Raw genomic sequence first — 20,306 nt, 5'->3', positions numbered from 1 at the left:
TTGACTCTCAACCCCATTCCCCAGCTCAGCAGCTAAACTACATTAAGTTCTAGCATGGATATGAGTCTACAACCTCACGGCCAGGATGGGGGAGAGGGAGGCTAAAAACCCAGTGAGCTGGAATAGCCCCTGTTGGAGTCTGGTTTATGTCAAAAAGTCCAGAAGTGTGTGCCCAGAGCCTGGAACAGGACCCCAGATTCCTATCCACGTGGTTTCTCTTTCTGCTGGCTTTGGAAACCATTTGCAAGCCTCATCCCATAAGGTTCCTTGTGAGTGAGGCTTGTGTCCATGCAAAGTGGGGGTTTTCTTGGATGTTTTCAAACAGCTGATTTAATCAGCAGCTCAGCCTGATTCTCCTTTGATGTGCTTGGCTATTGTTCCCTGCAAGTCCCTGAAGACTACCTGACTCCCTCTGATGATTAAAGGGTGGGGAGGGACTTGGGAGGAAGACACTGAGCAGGGGCCCCAGCATATAAGAGAGGCTGGAAAGGCTCAAGGCCAAGAGATACCACAAGCCCTGGGAGAGACCATGCTACCTCTGAGGCCCAGCTCTGCCAGAGCCCCTGACAAGATGATGCTTTGCATGGAGACATCCCAGCCAGCCTGGACCTGGAGAGAATGAGACTCACACACTGATGGGTAAGTCCTGCTCTGCTTTGCAGACCTGACACTTGATTATTTGAACCTTAGCAGCATAGTTTGGGTAAAAACACTGGTCCTTCTCCTGGGAAAAGGAAGCCATAGGACACATCTAGTTATATGATGCTGGCCACTGTAAGCAGGAATTTAGACTAGATGGACCATAGATTTGTTCGTGTCTGGCAATTCCTATTTGTTCCTAATCTTTTTTTCTCAACATCTCTCTCCTTCTATCTCACTCATCTTTCTTTGTCTTTTGCTTTCTCTCCATCCAGCCATCTGCCTGTCCTCCTTTCACTCTTTCCCTGTGCGTTTCTCTGACTGTTTTGCTCCGTGTTTAGCAATGGTTTTTAAATGGAATGTGCTGCTTAGTTTGGATCTTGTTGACAGAGACAAACTTCAAAGTACACTGCTCGGTTTTCCAGGTGAGATCCTCCATTTAGTGGCTTCTACTGAAAATTGCCCTAGCAAATCGCTTTTCTACATTTGATAGAAAAGCCAGTACAGGAGGTCACCTCTTCCAAAAGAAGTATGTTTAAGCCAGACTGGAAGTACATTAGTTCTATACTTGTGACTGTGTGTAGAATATTTTCTTATTGGTTTCCTTTGAAAATCAGACATTTTCATTCTCTCTCTCTTCCTCTGCCCCTATTCCCCCAGCAGTGCTCTGGTTTCAGAAAACATTTTCCCATTCATGAGAAGTCATATACAAAGCATCCACATGGTTCATCACTGACCTACCCCCCCAACAGGAGCACTTGCTGGAATATTGAGAAAGGTAAGTGCTCCTCTGAGGCATAGGACAAGTGAAAAACTACAGCCACCATTTTTCCCCAAAAATTCCCAAGAACAATATCCAAACACAGCTGGCACTCTCTGAAGAGGTAAAGCAGAAAGTGCTGCTCTGTGTGGGCATTGTTTCTTCAGTGGAGTCCACACAGGATCCTCTCTGTTGGATGCTTCAAACTTCCAAGAGTCCCTGATTTCTGAAAACATTTCCCAATGATCAGAAGTGGAATCAACAGAATCACAATAGAGCTTTGCTGACTTTTCACCTCAACAGGAGCACTTGCTGTAATACTGAGAAGGGTAAGTGTTCTCCTGTTGAGGCATAAGATAAGTGAAAAAAATACATAATTTTCTCTGCACAGTATACAATGGAGACTCTCATTCATATGTTTCCTCTTTCTCAAATGTTTTTTTCTCTCACTGTTCCCTTTTCCATCGAGTGTATGTTCAAATTCAGTGACCATTGTGAATTGCAGGTAGTCTTATCCAAAGACAAGTTGAAGAATTGTACCTGAAATCCAGTGTTGAATGACTAGCAACTACCACTGGGGAAATTCCCACTAATCGTATCTAAACCACTGCACTTTCTGGTATTTATGTAGGATAGTGCTGCCTGGTTTGGATCTGATTTCTTGAGAGAACGAGCACATTGCTGGGTTTCAATGCAGAACTCTGATATGTTTTCTGCTTTTTTGCACAGACTAATCCTCTTTTTCTTTAGAGGAAGATTTCCCAGGCAGAGGCTGGCTCGCTGCCACAATTTCCTCAGACTTTCCCTGGAACAATAACCAAACACAGCTGGAACTTTCTGAGTAGCTAAATAAGAAAGTGTCAGTGTGTTTGGACATTGTTTCTGGAGTTGACTCCTTCAGGGATTCCACCCCTCACCTTCCTCCAACCTCCAGGAGAATCTCTGGTCTCAGAACTTTTCCCATTGGTGAATCATCAAATCCAAACCATTTGAATGAATCATCACTGCCCTACCGCCCCAATGGAAGCACTTGCTGGAATATTAAGAAAGAAATTGCTTCCCTGTTGAGGCATAGATCAAATGAGTATATTCAGTCTTTTCTCCACATAGCACAAAACGAGGACTCTGATTCATGTTTCCTATCTTTCTCAGGTGTTTTCTCTCTTTTCCCTTTTTCAATGACTCTTTGTTTTAATTCAATGATCTTTGTAAACTGCAGATAGTCATACCCTGAGACTGCATAAAGACCTGGACCTGTACTCCAGCTTCAAATGACTAGCAAACTCCCCTTGGGAAATTCCCACCAATAATATATAAAGTACTGCACTGTCTGGTTATTGTGAAGGATAGTACTTCTTGGTTCAGATCTGTTTCTTGAGACAACAAGCACATTGCTGGGTGTCCATGTTGACCCCACCTTTGGTTTGCATTGGTTTATGCTTTCTTTTTCTAGAAGAGTGACCTGGATACGGTTGACTGACAGCCACTGTTTCCGCACCCCCTTCCCCCCCAAAAAATTCCCAGGAACAATATTCAAACACAGCTGTCACTCCTCAGGAGACCTGAATAAGAAACTGCTTCTCTGTCTGTTTCTGCAGTGGAGTCCAAATGGGATCTTATCAAATGGATTCTTCAAAGCTCCAGGAAAGTTCTTTGTTTCTGAGAATATTTCCCAATGGTCAGAAGATGAACCCACCGAATCACTGGCTGGAATGTTGACAAGGGTCAGTGCTCTCCTACTGAGGCATTGGCTAAATGAAAAATTTTCTCTGCGCAGCACAAAATGATGGTCATTCATATATTTGCTCTCTAACTCTCTGTCTCTAGTGTTTTCTGTCTGTTGCCTTTTCCATTGACAGTATGTTTAAATTCAGTGACTGTTGTGAAAGGCTGGTAATCTTACCCCAAAACAGGATAAAGAACTGAACTGTACTCCACCTTTGATTAGCAACCACCACTAGGAAAATTCCCACTAATCATATCTAAACCACTGCACTCTCTGGTTGTTCTGTAGGAAAGTGCTGCCTGGTTTAGATCTGGTTTCTTGGAAGAACAAGCACGTTGTTGGGTTTCAATGCAGAACTCCAATTTGTTTTTTCTTTTTTTGGCACAGACTAATGCTTGTTTTCTCTAGAGGACAATTTCCCAGGCAGAAGCTGGTTGGCTGCCACCATTTCCCCAGACATTCCCAGGAACAATAGCCAAACACAGCTGGAGCTTTCTGAATAACTAAGAAAGTGTCGGTGTGTTTAGACGTTGTTTCTGGAGTTGATGCCTTCAGGGATTCCACCCCTTGCCTTCCTCCAACCTCAATGAGAATCTCTGGCCTCTGAGAACTTTTCCTATGGTATGAATGGACCATTGTTGACCTACTGCCCTAACTGGAACACTTGTTGGAATATTGAGAAAGTAAGTGTTCCTCTGATGCATCGGTCAAGAGAAAAAAAATACAGCATTTTCTCCACACAGCATCAATCCACAATACCTATTGCTACGTTTTCAGGCTCTGTTTCACTCTTGGTTTCCTGTTCTCCAGTCACTGAGAATTTAAGTTCAATAATCATTGTGAACTGCAGGCTGTCTCAATCTAAGATATGACAAAACTGCACCTGGTTTAGAGCACTGAATGCAGTACAACCTCAAAATAGGAAATTCTAACCCATCCTTTCTGAACTGCACCACTTTCTGGTTCTTCTCTAGGATAGTGCTGCTTGGTTTGGATCTCACTACTTGAGAGAATGAACACATTGATGGGTTTCAATGGTGAATTCCAATTTGTTTTTTTCGCACAGGTTTACGCTTTTCCTAGAAGAATTGTCTCCTGGATGTGGCTGGCTGGCAGCCACCCTTTCCACACCCAAATTTCCAGTAACAGTATCCAAACACAGCTGGCACTCTCTGAGAAGCTAAATAAGGAAGTGCTGCTCTGTCTGGGCATTGTTTCTGCAGTGGAGTCCATACAGGGTCCTGTCCATTGGATGCTTCAAAACTCTAAGAAAGTCCCTGATTTCTGAGAACATTTCCCAATGGTCCAAAGAGGAACACACAGAATCACAATGGAGATTCACTGACTTGCACCCCAACAGGAGCACTGGCTGGAATATTTACAAGAGTAAGTGCTCCCCTGTTGAGGCCTAGGTCAAGTGAAAAAATACAGCATTTTCTCCACACAGCACAACAGTGACTCTCACTCATGTTTCCTCTCTCTGCTCTTTCCTCACTGTATTTCTTTTCCATCGACAGTATAAATTCAATGATCATTGTGAACTGTAGGTGCTCTTACCCTTAAAGACTGCTTATGGGTTTCCAGCCTCCAGGAGAAGTCTAATCCAAACCACCCAATCTCCATCACTGCCCTATCACCCCAATGGGAGCACTTGCTGGAATATTGGGAAAGGTAAGTGCTCCCCTGTTGAGGCATAAGTCAAGTGAAAAAGTAACGGTGTGTACCTGCCACCCAGCACAAATCCTCAAAAACTAAATTACAGGCTCTGTCTCATTCTCAGTATCCTCTTCTCCAATAATTTAACTATTTAAATGCAATTATCCCTGTGAACCGCAAGCTGTCTCACGCAAAGATATGACAAAGAACTGCTCCTGGCCTCCAGTGCTGCATGTGGAACAACCTCAAAATAAGAAATCCTAACAAATCATGTAATCACCACAGCACTCTCTGCTAGCTCTGTAGGACAGTGCTGCTTGGTTTGGATGTAGTTTTTGTGAAACACAAGTGCATTGCTGGGTCTCCATGGAGAACTCCTTTTGTTTTGCACAGGCTAATGTTTTCTTGTCCTAGAGGAATGTTCACCTGGTCATGGCTGGCTGGAAGACAGTTTCCCCCTAAATTTCCCAGGAACAATAGCCAAACACAGCTGGCACTTTCTGAGGAGCTAAAGAAGAAAGTGCTGCTCTGTCTGAGCATTGTTTCTGCAGTGGAGTCCATGCAGCATTTTATCAAATGGATTCTTCACACCTGTGGGAGAGTCGCTTATTTCTGTGAACCTCAAAATAGAAATCCTAACTAATCATGTCATCACCACAGCAGTCTCTGGTCGCTCTGTAGGATAATGCTTCCTGATTTGAATCTGGCTTTTGTGAAACACAAAGCACATTGCTGCATGTCCATGGAGAACTGTGCCTTTTGTTTGCACAGGCTAATGCTTTCTTTTCCTAGTGGAATTTTTCACTGGACGTGGCTGGCTGTCAGCCAGTTTCACCCTAAAATTCCCAGGAACAGTATCCAAACACAGCTGGCACTCTCTGGAGAGCTAAACAAGCAAGTGCTGCTCTGTTTGGGCATTGTTTGGGCTGTGGAGTCCTTATGAAATCTCATGAAATGGATTCCTCAAACCTCTGGGAGAGTCCCTTATTTCTATGAACATTTCCCAATCGTCAGAGGAATTGCCTGACTTTGCACCCCAATGGGAGCACTTGCTGGAATACTGACAAGGGTAAGTGCTCTCCTGTTGGCCTAGTTAAGGAAAAAAATAGTTTTCTCTGCACAGTACAAAACAGTGACTCATTTTTTTTCTCACTCTTCCCTTTGCCATTGACTATATGTTTAAATTCAGTGACCATTGTGCATTGCAGGTAGTCTTATCCAAAGACAAGTTGAAGAACTGCACCTGAACTCCAGCGTAGAATGATCAGCAACCACCACTGGGGAAATTCCTACCAATCATATCTAAACCACTGCACTCTCTAGTTTTTCTGTAGGATAGTGCTGGCTGGTTTAGATCTGGTTTCTTGAGAGAACAAGCACATTGCTGGGTTTTAAGGCAGAACTCCAATTTCTTGATTTTATTTTTTTTTTTGTTTTCTGCACAGACTAATGCTCTCTTTCTCTAGAGGATGATTTCCTAGGCAGGGACAGGTTGGCTGCCAACATTTACTCCAGACATTCCCTGGAACAATAGCCAAACACAGCTGGAGTTTTCTGAATAACTCAATAAGAAAGTGCCAGTGTGTTTGGATGTTGTTTCTGGAGGTGACTCCTTCAGGGATTCCAACCCTCACCTTCCTCCAACCTCCATGAGAATCTCTGGTCTCTGAGAACTTTTCCTATGGGTAAGAAGTTAAAAATCCAAACCATCCAAATGGACCATCACTGCGCTACTGCCCAAATGGGAGCACTTGCTGGAATATTGAGAAAGGTAAATGCTCCCCTTTTAAGTCATAGGACAAGTGGAAAAACTGCACCATTGTCTCTACACAGCACCAATCCACAAGGCTTAATTGTATGTTTTCAGGTTCTGTCTGACTCTTGGTTTCCTCTTCTCCAAATCACTGAGCATTTAAATGCAATGATCCTTGTGAACTGCAGGCTGTCTCACTCAAAGATATGACAGAACTGCACCTGGCCTTCAGTGCTGAATTTGGAGCAACCACAAAATAAGAAATCCTAGCGAATCATGTCATAACCACAGCACTTTCTGCTCGCTCTGTAGGACAGTGCTGCCTGGTCTGGATTTTGTTTTTGTGAAACACAAACACATTGCTGGGTCTCCATGGACGACAACTCCTTTTGTTTTTTGCAGAGGCTAATACTTTCTTTTCCTAGAGGAATGTTCACCTGGTCATGGCTGGCTGGAAAACACAGTTTACCCCAAAATTCCAGAAACAATATCCAAACACAGCTGGCACTCTCTGAGGAGCTAAAGAAGAAAGTGCTGCTCTGTCTGGGCATTGTTTCTACAGTGGAGTCCATACGTGATCCTCTCTGTTGGATGCGTCCAACCTCCAAGAGTCCCTGTTTTTGGAGAACGTTTTCCTATGGTCAGAAGAGGAACCCACAGAATCACAGTGGAGCTTTTCTGACTTTGCACCCTAAAGGAGCACTGACTGGAATATTCACCACAAATTAGGAAGGCCTAGGTTAAGTGAAAAATAGTGTTTTCTCCACATAGCACAAAATGACTCATTCATATGTTTCCTCTCTCTCTAGGGTTTTCCCTCTGTTTTCACTTTTCCATCCACTGTTTAAATTCAGTGATCATTGTTATTGGCAGGTAGTCTTACCCAAAAACAGGATAAAGAACTGTGCTTGTACTCCAGCTTTGAATGATTACCAGCTTCCATGAGGGAAATTCCCACCAATCATATCTAAACCACTGCACTCTCCGGTCATTCCTAAAGGATAGTGCAGCCTGGTTTGGGTGTGATTTCTTGAGAGAACAAGCACATTGCTGGGTTTCAATGCAGAACTCCGATTTGTGGGGGTCCAGTGGGGTTTTTTGTTTTTTTTCCAGGCAGGGGCTCTCCAGCTCCCACCATTTCCTCCAGACATTCCCAGGAAGAATAGCCAAGCACAGATGGGGCTTTCTGAGTAACTCTATAAGAGTGCCAATGTGTTTGGACGTTCCTTCTGGTGTTGACTCCTTCTGGGATTCCACCCCTCGCATTGCTCCAACCTACAAGAGAATCTCTGGTTTCTGAGAAATATTTCCTACTGGTGAATAGTCAGATCCAAACCATCCACCCCAACGGGAGCACTTGCTGGAATATTGAGAAAGGAAAGTTCTCCCCTGTTGAGGCATATGTTAAGTGAATAAATAGTCTTCACATAGCACAAAACAAGGACTCTCATTTCTTATCTCTGTCAAGTGTTTTCTCTGTTTTCCCTTTTTTCATTGACTCTTATGTTTAAATTGAATGATCATTGTAAACTGCATGTAGTCATACTCTAAGACAGGATAAAGACCTGCACCTGTACCCCAGTGTTGAATGATTCTCCACTGGGGAAATTCCCATCAATCACATCTAAACCACTGCATGCTTCAGTCTTTCTGTACAAGGGTGCTGCCTGTTTTGGATTTGGTTTCTTGAGAGCACAAGCACATTGCTGGGTGTCCATGGTAAACCCCTCCTTTGCTTTGCATTGCTTTCTTTTTCTAGAAGAACATTGACCTAGAAGTGCCTGGCTGACAGCCCAAATTTCCCCACAAAATTCCCAGGAACACTATCCAAACACAGCTGGCACTCTCTGTATGAGCTAAATAAGAAAGTGCTGCTCTGTCTGGGCATTGTTTCTGCAGTGGCGTCCCTACAGGATCCTATCCATTGGATGCTTCAAACCTCCAAGAGAATCCCTGATGTCTGAGAACATTTCCAAATGGTCAGAACATGCAGAATCACAAGGGTGATTCACTAACTTTGCACCCCAATGGGAGCACTGGCTGGAATATTTACAAGAGTAAGTGCTCCCATGTTGAGGCATAGGTTAAGTGGAAAAAATACAGCTTTTTCTCCGCACCGCACAAAACAAGGACTCTCATGTATTTCGTTTCTCGGGTGTTTTTTCTCTTTTTTTTTTTTCCTTCTCCATCGACTATATGTTTAAATTCACTGATCGTAGTGAACTGCGGTAGTCTTAGCCTAAGACAGGATAAAGAACTGCACCTGTAACCAGCACTGAATGTCTAGCAACCTCCGTGGGGAAATTCCAAACAACCTTATCTTAAACCACTGCACTCTCCGGTCGGTCTCCAGGACAGTGCTGCCTCATTTATATCTGGCCAGTTCCAACCCAGTAAATAGATTAAGTAGAAAACACACAATGCTTATTACCTACTATGCAGAACCAATGCCAAATAGAGGGGAATGATCACATCCCTCGATCTGCTGGCAATGCCCCTACTTATACATCCCAAAATGCCATTGGCCGTCTTGGCAACAAGGGCACACTGACTCATATCCAGCTTCTCGTCCACTGTAACCTCTAGGTCCTTTTTTGCAGAACTGCTGCCTAGCCATTCGGTCCCTATTCTGTACCGGTGCATGGGATTCTTCCGTCCTAAGTGCAAGACTCTGGACTTGTCCTTGTTGAACCTCATCAGATTTCTTTTGGCCCAATCCTCTAATTTGTCTAGGGCCCTCTGTATCCTATCCCTACCTTCCAGCATATCTACCAATCCTCCTAGTTTAGTGTCATCAGCAAACTTGTTGAGGGTGCAATCCATGCCATCCTCCAGATCATTAATCAAGGTATTGACCAAACCGGCCCAGGATTGACGCTTGGGGCACTTCGCTTGATACCGGCTGCCAACTAGACATGGAACCATTGATCACTACCCTTTGAGCCCAACAATCTAGCCAACTTTCTATCCACCTTATAGTCCATTCATCCAGCCCAAACTTCTTTAACTTGCTGGCAAGAATACTGTGGGAGACCGTGTCAAAAGCTTTGCTAAAGTCAAGGAACAACACATCCACTGCTTTCCCCTTTTCCACAGAGCCAGTTATCTTGTCATACAAGGCAATTAGATTAGTCAGGCATGACTTGCCCGTGGTGAATCCATGCTGACTGTTCCTGATCACTTTCCTCTCCTCTAAGTGCTTCAGAATTGATTCCTTGAGGACCTGCTCCATGATTTTTCCAGGGACTGAGGTGAGGCTGACTGGCCTGTAGTTCCCAGGATCCTCCTCCTTCCCTTTTTTAAAGATGGGCACTACATTAGCCTTTTTCCAGTTATCTGGGATCTCCCCTATTGCAATGAGTTTTCAAAGATAATGGCCAATGGCTCTGCAATCACATCCCCCAACTCCTTTAGCACCCTCGGATGCAGCACATTCAGCCCCATGGATTAATGCTTGTCCAGCTTTTCTAAATAATCCTGAACCACTATTTTCTCCACAGAGGTCTGGTCACCTCCTCCCCATACTGTGCTTCCCAGTGCTGTAGTCTGGGAGCTGAACTTGTTCGTGAAGACAGAGGCAAAAAAAGCATTGAGTACTTTAGCTTTTTCCACATCCTCTGTCACTAGATTGCATCCCCCATTCAGTAAGGGGCCTTCAGTTTCCTTGACCACCTTCTTGTTGCTAACATACCTGAAGAAACCCTTCTTGTTACTCTTGACATCCCTTGCTAGTTGCAACTCCAAGTGTGATTTGGCCTTCCTGATTTCACTCCTGCATACCTGAGCAATATGTCTATACTCCTCCATGCTCATTTGTCCAATCTTCCACTTCTTGTAAGCTTCTTTTTTGTGTTTAAGATCAGCAAGGATTTCACTGTGAAGCCAAGCTGGTCACCTGCCATATTGACTATTCTTTCTACATATTGGGATGGTTTGTTCCTGCAACCTCCGTAAGGATTCTTTAAAATACAGCCAGCTCTCTTGGACTCCTTTCCCCTTCATGTTATTCTCCCAGGGGACCCTCTCATCAGTTCCCTGAGGGAGTCAAAGTCCGCTTTTCTGAAGTCTAGAGTCCGTATTCTGCTGCTCTCCTTTCTTCCTTGTGTCAGGATCCTGAACTCAACCATCTCATGGTCACTGCCTCCCAGGTTCCCATCCACTTTTGCTTCCCCTACTAATTCTTCCCTGTTTCTGAGCAGCAGGTCAAGAATCCTCTGTTTTCAGTGGGGGGGCAGGTGTGTTTTGCTTACGTGCCTAAAACTCAGATTTTGGGTCAGGAAGGCATTTGCCCTCAGGTCAGATTGGCAAGGAACTTGGGGTGTGGGATGCTTGCTGGGCCTACCCCAGCTCGTCATTTCCGCTCCATTGCAGGGCCTCTGTCGTTAAGTGGTGCCTCTGGAGTTATGAAACATTCTGGTAGGGACATTAAACCTCTTGCTTCAGGGCTGAAGCTGATCTCTTTCTATTAGAGACCAAAGTGAGACCTAGTGGGGTGGGGGGTGGAGGGAGGGTGGGCAGAGGGTTATTTCCCATCTGCTACTTGTTGGCTTCTACTCTTTCCTCTAAACCACCTGGGGCTGGGCTCTGTCAGAGACAGAATCCTGGGCTATATGGACCTTGGGTCTGGTCCCATCTGGCAATGCCTATGATTTTGTGCCTGTTGGTCTAAAGGGTGTGGGAGTAAACTGTTTAAATAAAGTGATTAGGTACTTCTGGAACGAGAAACATGGTGTTTAATTAGGTTGGTACTAGGAGACTGAACACAGGTGTGGACATGAGGACTTAGGGAGTTAGAGAATTGGGGGCTGGGAGCTAGGACTCCTGGGTTCTATTTCTAGCTCTAGGATGGGAGTGGGGTCTAGTGGGTTAGAGCATAGTACAAGGCATCAGGACTTCAGGGTCCTAATTCCAGTTATGCCACTCATTCTTTATATGCACCTGGGCAAGTTACTTTCCTTCTCTGGGCCACAATTTTCCTTCTGGACAATAGAGGGAAAATATAATATGCATAGAGCAGACAACTCGTACGGAATTAATAGTCAGGACAGATTTCTGCAAACTTTAATAATTGGTAATATTTCTGTAGTCTGTGTGGGGTGATAAGCTCAGAGCAAGATTTTATAACGTTGTTGTTTTTAACATGCATACACACAATTTTACTAGGACAGTTTCATTGCTGAACTTGTATTTAAAATACACAAGGATTTTCAAGTTAAGTCTGTCATAAACATAACAACCTGTTATAAATACAGGATCAGTCATGTGGGATGTCTGTATTTCTTTTTAAGTAAAAAGTGACATTTATCATTATTTAGAAAAGTACATCAGTGAAAACTACTGGTTATTTGGCATTTGAATTTCACCTTCACACACTTCAAGAAACCTCCCATGTACAGGCTCAGAGTTGTTCTGTTCAGAGGGGTTGGTCCCTGTGGCATCACATTTTGGAATCTGGATCTCTTTTACCCACCCTAGTCTCAGAATTGGATGCAATTTAAACATGGATTTGAGTCCATCCCTCAGGGACCGGAAGAGCTAGCTGAGTGGAGTTAACACCCCATTGAAGTGGATTAATCAGCAGTTCAGTTTCACACTCCTTTGAAATGGCTGGATAGAGACAGAGCTATTGTTCCCCTTCAGGCAATAAAGAGCATTTGGCAACTGCGTCTGGTGATTAAAGACCCTAGGGAAGTTAGAACAGAGAAGGTAGTCTACTCAGAGATTTTATACCTGTACAGAGAGGAAGCTGCTGTTAAGCTGCCATCCTTACCCCAGAGATACCCAGGAACTATATCTAAACAGTCACACACAACCGTCCACTCATTCACAAAGACACAGTCATACACTCACAGAATCATGCACTCCCACATATAGAAACACCATGAACCACACACTGACATGCACTTGCTGAGTGGCTAAGCAAGAATACAAATCCCGGGTTGGATTCTGTTTCTGGAGCTGTGTAACTGGGGTGGCATGAGGAGACTTAAAATAGGAGTGGGCATTATGACTCCTGGGTTCTATCCCAGCTCTGGGAGGGAGGGGGGTGTCTAGTGGTTAGACTGACATGTCTGGGAGCCAGAACTCCTTATTTCTATGCCTATCTGTGTGTCATCTTGTGGTTTAGAGCAGAGGGTCTGGGAGCTAGGGCTTGGGTCCTATCACTGGTTCTGTTTGGTGAATAGGCTTCATTGGTTAGATGGAGGTGGGCTGGGAGCCAAGACTTATGAGTTCTAGCCCTGGCTCTGGGTAAGGAGTGGTATTTAATGGTTAGAATGAAAGGGCTGGTAGTGAGGAATCCTGGGTTCTATTCCTGGTTCTGGGAGGAGAGTGGGGTGTGGAGAACAGTACTTGGGATCACACCTCCAAGGTTATAATTTAAGGTATGACGCTGATTCTTTTTTGTGTGATCTTGAGCAAATTTCTGTCCATCTCTGTAGAGCAGATTTCCATCTTGACAATACAGGGATAATATGTACAGAGAAACTGCATCTGAGAATTAATAGGTAATTCTGCAAAGTTTAATAATCAGTTAATAGTTCTGTAGGGATACTGGTGAGATTGTTGTTACTTATTAAACACACATGCCTATGTTTGGATTGTTTCATTGCTGATCTTGTATATAAAATTATAACAATTTTCAATTTAGGGTTATGTGATGTCCTAAATAAACAATCTGCCTATAAATATAGAACCTCTCATGTAGGATGCTGTCTGTATTGCTATGTAAAAATAGTGGCATTTATCATTTTTTAGTAAAGTCAGTGAAAGCTGCTAGTTTATATGAGATAGATAGATAGGGTTTCACTCTGAGAAACAAATATACAAGAACCTTTCTACCTGAAACCTTCCCTAGAAAGGAAAGTCCTTGGCTTCAAAATTGTCTTAAGATGTGTTTGTGGAATCACATTCTGAAGTCTTAACCCTTCATGCCAACACCAGACTCTAAATTGCATCCAATTCTAACATGGATTTGATTTCATCCTTCAGTGACTGAAGGAGCTTACTGAATGGGAGTTAACACCCCATTGAGGTGAATTAATCATCACTTCAGTTTCACACTCCTTTGATAAGGCTGGATAGAAACAGAGCTATTGTTCCCCTGCAGGCAAAGAAGAGCATTTGGCAACTGCCTCTAGTGATTAAAGATCCAGGGGGAGTTAGAAAACAGACACTCAGTCATTAGGCCTGGTTTACTCACAGTTTTTATACCAGTACAGGCAGGAAACTGATGTCAGGTTGCATCCTCACTCCAGAAATCCCCAGGAACTAAGTCCAGACAACCACACAGAACCCTATGCTTATACACAAATGCACAGTCAAATACACAGAAGGATGCACTACTACATGTAGAAACACAATCAGGGGTCACCAAATGAAATTAATAGGCAGCAGGTTTAAAACAAACAAAAGGAAGCATTTCTTCACACAATGCACAGTCAACCTGTGGACCTCCTTGCCAGAAGATGTTGTGAAGGCCAAGACCATAACAGGGTTCAAAAAAGAACTAGATAAATTCATGGAGGATAGGTCCATCAATGGCTATTAGCCAGGGTGGGCAAGGATGGTGTCCCGAGCCTCTATTTGCCAGAAGCTGGGAAAGAATGACGGGATGGATCACTTGATGATTCCCTGTTCTGTTCATTCTCTCTGGGGCACCTGGCACTGGCCACTATCAGGAGACATGATACTGGGCTAGATGGACCTTTGGTCTGACCCAGTACGTCCATTCTTATGTTCTTATGTAATCAGAAAAAAACATCGCCCACAAAAACAGTCTCACAGAATCAATGTCCAAAGAGTAAACAAGCTCTCCTATGCAGTCACATGCATCCGATGACGTGAGCTGTAGCTCACGAATGCTTATGCTCAAATAAATTTGTTAGTCTCTAAGGTGCCACAAATACTCCTTATCTTTTGGCTGATACTGACTAACACGGCTGCTACTCTGAAAACTAACAGATAGGCACTCACACACTCAATATCCAACCAACAGCATCCAAACACTCAGACACAAATACACAAACAGGTACTCTTGAGTGTCTAAATAAGAGAGGGCTGCCCTGTTTAGATACTGTCCATAGAGTAAAATTCAGCCTGTGAAAGTAGAATCATAGTATTGTAGGACTGCAAGGAACCTCCAATGGTCATCAATTCCAGTCTCCTGTACTCAAGGCAGGACTAAGTATTATCTAGACCATCCCTGACAGGTGTTTGTCTAATCTGCTCTTAAAAATCTTCAGTGATGGAGATTCCACAACCTCCATAGGCAATTTATTCCAGTGCTTAACCACCCTGACATTTTTCCCAATGTCCAGTCTAACCTGCCTTTGCTGTTATTTAAGCCCATTGCTTCTGTTCCTGTCCTCAGAGGTTAACAAAAACAATTTACCTGCCTCCTCCTTGTAGTAACTTTTTATGTACTTAAAAAGTGATACCATGTCCCCTCTCACTCTCCTCTTGTCCAGACTAAACAATCCTAGTTCTTTCAATCTTCCCTCACAGTTCATGTTTTCTACACCTTTAATCATTTTTGTTGCTCTTCTCTGGACTTTCTCCAGTTGTTCACACTTTCCTGAGATGTGGCACCCAGAACTGGACACAATATTCCAGTGGAGGCCTAATTAGCATGGAGTAGAATGTAAGCAAGACAGGAGAAGTAATTCTTCCAACACTCCTGCTGCTACATCCCAGAAAATGTTTATTTTAGACTGTTGACTCATATTTAGCATGTGATCTACTACAACCGCCAGATCCTATTCCACAGTACTCCTTCCTAGGCAGACATTTCCCATTTTGTACATGTGGACCTGATTGTTATTCCCTAAGTGGAGCACTTTGCATTTGTCCTTATAGAGTTTCATCCTATTTACTTCAGACTATTTCTCATATTTGTCCAGATCATTTTGAATTATAATCCTACCTTCCAAAGTTCTTATGGCCCCTCCCAGGTTGGTATTGTCTGCAAAGTTATAAGTGTATTCTTTATGCCATGATCAAAATCATTGATGAAGATATTGAACAGAACCAGACCCAGAGTTGCTTCCTGTGGGATCTAATCTAGTTTAAAATCACACCTTTAATTAAATAGGTGAATCTTTGTGTATAGGCTGCTGGAATTTCTCTCCAGCCCTTAGCCTCGTGGATTCTAAGAACTCAGCTCTAATTAGGATTCATCACTCAGGTTTTTTTACTGGTGTGTACTAACACTTACATAGATCTGATTGGACTTATGTGTAGAGGATGGTTGAGGGATATAGCCCAAATTCAAAGAATATTGGTTACTTTATATACACTTTATGAGTGGTCAGGTTACTTTAGAATCAGTTCCTGTTTGTATCATGCTCTGGTGATATGTCATATGTACAGAGCATATTTGGTAGGTTCCCTCCTTGAACTTTGTTAGTTTCTTCCCTGTCTGCTAAGTCTCTTTCCATAGGAACTTTGCCATAGCTGCCCACCCAATTATTGCTTGAACTTGTTTTTACACAGCTTATCTCTTGCCTTGTCCCTTGATTCCTGGCCCCACTCAGACCAAGTGAGGCCTACAAGGGCCATTTAATAGACACACATACAGCACACAGATACATTAACTCACAACTATGCAGACAATAAAATAAATATGCTCAAACACTAAACACCATGAACCACACACTGACACTGAAACATGCACTCACTGAGTGGCCAAACAAGAAAACACAGCTTAGTTTGGATTCTGTTCCTGGAACTTTGTAATTGGGTTGATACCAGGAGACTAAAAATAGAAGCAGGCATTATGACTCATGGGTTCTATCCCAGCTCTGGGAGAGAAGTGGGGTCTAATGATTAGACTAAGATATCTGGGAACCAGGACTTCTGGGTTCTTTCTGTGGAGGGTGGGGTTAGAGCAGAGGGGTCTGGGAGCTAGGGCTTGGGTTCTATCACTGGTTCGGGGAGGGGGGAATAGATTTCACTGGGTTAGATGGAGAGGGGCTGGGAGCTAGGACTTGAGTTCTAGCCCTGGCTCTGGGTGAGGAGTGGTGTTTAATGGGTTAGAATGAAAGGGCTGGCAGTGAGGAATCCCAGGTTCTATTCCTAGTTCTGGAAGGAGTGTGGGGTGTAATGGATAGCACTTTGGATCGCTACTCCAAGGTTATAATTCAAGCTATGCCACTGGTTCTTTGTGTGACCAAGTTATTGTCTGTCTCTGTTCCCCAGATTTTCTTCTAGAAAATGAGGAATAATAATACGTACAGCGCAATCTCATTGGAGAAATAATAGGCCATATTTCTGCAAGGTTTAATAATCAGTTAATAGTTCTATAAGGATAGAGGTGAGATTATTACTTTTTAAGCACACACACCTATATTTGGACTGTTTCACTGCTGATCTTGTATATAAAATCACAATGACTTCCAAGTTATGTTTGTCCTAAATAAACAATCTGTCTACAAAGACAGCTGTTTTTTCCACCAAATGCATCCGATGAAGTGAGCTGTAGCTCACGAAAGCTTATGCTCTAATAAATTTGTTAGTCTCTAAGGTGCCACAAGTACTCCTTTTCTTTTTGCGAATACAGACTAACATGGCTGCTACTATGAAACCTCTACAAAGACAGGATCTCTCATGTAGGATGTTGTCTGTATTTTTAAGTAAAAGTAGTTTCATTTATCATTTTTAGTAAAGTAATATAGTGGAAACTGCTAGTTTACATGGTTTTTGACATTCATCTTGAGAAACAAATATAAAGGAGAGTTTCTACCTGAAACCTTCCCTAGACAGGAAAGTCCTTGGCTTCAAAATTGTCTTAAGATGTGTTTGTATTTGTGGAATCACATTCTGAAGTCTTAACCCTTCATCCCCATACCAGACTCTAAATTGCATCAAATTCAAACATGGATTTGATTCCATTCTTCTATGATTGAAGGAGCTGACTGAGTGGGAGTTAACACCCCATTGAGGTGGATTAATCAGCAATTCAGTTTCACACTCCTTTGATGAGGATGGATAGTGTCAAAACTATTGTTCCCCTACAGGCAAAGAAGAGCATTTGGCAACTGCCTCTGGTGATTAAAGAACCAGGGGGAGTTAAAAAGAGACAGTCATTAGGCCTTGTTTGCTCATAGATTTGTGTCACTACAGGTAGGAAGCTAATGTTAGGCTGCCAGAGATCCCCAGGAACTAAGTCCAAACAACCACACACAACCCTGTGCTCATACACAAACATACAGTCATACACACACAGAATCATGCACTCCCACATGTGGAAACACAGAGTAACACAAATCATTTATATACACAATCAGAGAAACACACAGCCCACAATACAGGCTCACACAATCTATGGCCAAAGAGAAAAGAGGCTCTCATATCCAAACACACAATACACAGAGAGGCACTCACAGACTCAATATCCAACCAATAGCATCCAAATACTCAGATACAAACATGTACTCTTGAGTGTCTAAGGGAGAGCTTCCCTGTTTGGATACTGTTCCTGGAGCAAAATTCAACCCATGAAAGTAGAATCACAGAATTGTAGGACTGGAAGGGATCTCAGGAAGTCACCTAGTCAAATCCCCCACTGTGAAGGCAGGACTAAGTATTATCTAGACCATCCCTGACAGGTGTTTGTCTAACCTGCTCTTAAAAATCTTAAATGATGGAGATCCCACAACCTCCCTAGGCAATTTATTCCTTAACAACCCTGACAGTTAGAAAGTTTTTTCCTAATGTCCAACCTAAATTACCCTTCCTGCAATTTAAGTCGATTGCTTCTTGTCCTCTCCTCAGAGGTTCATAAAAACAATTCACCTGCCTCCTCCTCGTAATAATCTTTTATGTACTTAAAAACATTTAACATGTCCCCTCTCAGTCTCCTCTTCTCCAGACTAAACAAACCCAATTTTTTCAATCTTCCCTCACAGTCCATGTTTTATACAACTTTAATTATTTTTTGTTGCTCTTCTCTAGACTTTCTCCAATTTGTCCACATCTTCCATGAGATGTGGCACCCAGAACTAGAGACAATACTCCAATTGAGGTCTAATCAGCGAGTAGAGTAGAATTACTTCTTCCATCTTGCTTACAACACTCCGGATGATACATCATAATTTGTTTATTTTGCTACAGAGTTACACTGTTGACTCATATTTAGTTTGTGGTCCACTATGACCCGCAGATCATCTTCACAGTATTCCTTCCTAGATGGTCATTTTCCATTTTGTACATGTGCAACTGATCGTTCCTTCCAAAGTGGAGTACTTTGCATGTGTTCTTATAGAATTTCATCCTATTTGCTTCAGACAATTTCTCAAATTTGTCCAGATCATTTTGAATTACTATCCTATCCTCCAAAGCTCTTACGACCCCTCCCAACTTGGAATTGTCCGCAAACTTTATACGTGTACTCTCTAGGCCATTATCTAAATTGTTGATGAAGATATTGAACAGAACCAGACCCAGAGTTGCTTCCTGTGGGATCTAATCTAGTTTAAAATCACACCTTTAGTTAAATAGGTGGATTTTTGTGTATAGGCTGTTGGAATTTCTCTTAGCCTCATGAATCCCAAGAACTCAGCTCTAATTCGGACTCATCACTCAGGTTTCTTAATGGTGTACACAAACAGTTACACAGAACAAAATGAGGAGGTAAAAACAATCACAGAAAATGTGGAAATGGCAGAGGTTTTTAATAACTTCTTTGTTTCGGTTTTCATCAAGAAGTTTGGTGGTGAATGTACAACTAACATAGTGAAAGCCAGTGAAAATGGGGTGAGGGATAGCTCAGGAGTTTGAGAATTGGCCTGCTAAACCCAGGGTTGTGAGTTCAATCCTTGAGGGGGCCATTTAGGGATCTGGGGCAAAAATTGGGGATTGATCCTGCTTTGAGCAGGGGGTTGGAGTAGATGAACTCCTGAGGTCACTTCCAACCCTGATATTCTATGATAGGTTTAGAAGTTAAAATAAGGAAAGAACAAGTTAAAAATTGTTTAGACAAGTTAGGCCTCTAGTTGTACTGGTGATCCCTTTCACACAACAAGCATATGCATGCAACTCCCCCTTATAAATTAAAAACACCTTTTTTTATATTTAACACTATTAAATGTTGGAGTTGAAGCAGGCTTTGGGGTAGAGGATGACAGCTCACAACCATTCATGTAATAACCTCATGGCCCCTGAGGGGTCAAAATCCCCACTTTGAGAACCCCTTCTCTAGACCATCCCTGAGAAGTGTCTGTCTTACCTGCTCTTAAAAATCTCCAATGATGGAGATTCCACAACCTCCTTAGGCAAGTTATTCCAGTGCTTAACCACCCTGATTGGAAACTTTTCCTCATGTCCAACCTAAGCTTCCCTTGCTGCAATTTAAGTCCATTGCTTCCTGTCCTATCATCAGAGGTTAAAGAGAATAATTTTTCCTTCCTCCTTGTAACAACCTTTTAGGTACTTGAAAACTATTATCATGTCCCCTCTCAGTCTTCTCTTCTCTAGACTAAACAAACCCAGTTCTTTCAATTTCCCTCACATGTCATGTTTTCTGGACCTTTAATCATTTTGTTGCTTTTCTCTGGAATTTCTCCACATCTTTCCTGAAATGTAATGCCCAGAATTGGACACAATACTTCAGTTGAGGCCTAATCAGTGAGGAGTAGAACAGAAAAATTACTTCTTGTGTCTTGCTTAAAACAGTCCTGCTGATACATCCCAGAATGATGTTTGCTTTTTTTGCAACAGTGCTGCACTATTTGCTCATATTTAGTTTGTGATCCATTAGGACCCCCAGATCCTTT

Source organism: Dermochelys coriacea, chromosome 23, assembly GCF_009764565.3.
Source record: "Dermochelys coriacea isolate rDerCor1 chromosome 23, rDerCor1.pri.v4, whole genome shotgun sequence".
NCBI classification, from domain to species: domain Eukaryota; kingdom Metazoa; phylum Chordata; order Testudines; family Dermochelyidae; genus Dermochelys; species Dermochelys coriacea.
Note: the sequence above shows the minus strand (reverse complement) of the source record.